The 1,116-nt window shown below is 43.7% G+C and overlaps 1 non-coding gene across 1 annotated transcript; it reads left to right on the top strand.

Annotated features, from left to right (window-relative positions):
* Window positions 1-449: 449 nt before the first annotated feature.
* On the top strand, window positions 450-586 carry LOC119931184. The gene has a single exon (XR_005452041.1). It is a non-coding gene; the product is annotated as a small nucleolar RNA SNORA7 (small nucleolar RNA).
* Window positions 587-1,116: the final 530 nt, after the last annotated feature.

Raw genomic sequence — 1,116 nt, 5'->3', positions numbered from 1 at the left:
ACCTTGGATGAGTCACTTCACTTCTCTATGCCTCAGTTACCTCATCTTTAAAATGAGGATTAAGACGTGGGACAGGGACTGTGTCCAATTTGATTAGCTTGTATCTACCCCAGCGCTTTGAACGGTGCCTGGTGCATAGTAAGCACTTCAATACCATCACTCTTATTATTATTCTTAGAAACGATCCCTGCCCTCAGTGAGTTTGCATTCTGTTTCTGTTTAGCTACGGAACAGCGAAGAACAAACTCGGTGAGTTTGCATTCTACCGTGTGCAGACCACTGTCCAGAGCGCTTGGGAGAGTACAATGGAGTTAGTAGATATGATCCGTGCTCTCAGGGAACATACAGTGTATAGGGTACTGTACTAAACACTTGAAAGAATAAAATAGAGTTAGTAGACATAATTGCTGTCCTCAAAGGGGCTTATAGTGTCGGGTAGTAATTCTTGAGGCCTCTTATGGTCGCACCTGGAGAGTTTTCAGTACACTACCAGTCTTGGCTACGGAAGGGAGAGTCGAGCAGAGGCTGCCCATTCCATTCCTAGCTTGGGCAGTGGCTAGCGAGTCGAAGGCAATCTGCTACAAGTCAAAACTCACCCGTGCTGGGCAGCAGCGGCATGGGAGAGTCGAGGGCGGAGACTCAAATTTACTGCACAGAAGGTGGCAATGGTAAACCATTTCTGTATTTTTACCAAGAAAACTCTATGGGTTCAGTACCAGAACGACTGAGATGGAGAGTGGGCGTTCTGGGAGAGATGTGTCCGTTGTGTTGCTATGTGTTGGAAAAGACTCGACAGCATAAGACAAGTAATTCTTGAAGAGATCAACTTCCAGAGTAGGACAGAGAAAGATTTAGACACCAGGCTGGCAGAACACAACCACAGAAAAATAGAATGCAAGGAATGCCCGTGTTGAGAGTTAAATCAGATAAGTATACAAGTCATTTGTTGTTTCATAAAAGCTGCAGTGCCTAGATTATCACTTAAAATATCCAATGGAGATTTCCTTTAAATGTCAGCCAAAAGATATTAAAATAATATTTTGCTCAGGTTGCTTTTAATAAAGTACAGGACCTCCTAAGTAGCAGTGATAAACACTTCTCTCCACTAACTGCAGG

Source organism: Tachyglossus aculeatus, chromosome 7 (genome assembly GCF_015852505.1).
Source record: "Tachyglossus aculeatus isolate mTacAcu1 chromosome 7, mTacAcu1.pri, whole genome shotgun sequence".
Classification (NCBI taxonomy): domain Eukaryota; kingdom Metazoa; phylum Chordata; class Mammalia; order Monotremata; family Tachyglossidae; genus Tachyglossus; species Tachyglossus aculeatus.
The sequence above is the reverse complement of the archived record's forward strand: the minus strand, read 5'-3'. Positions and strand labels throughout refer to the sequence as shown.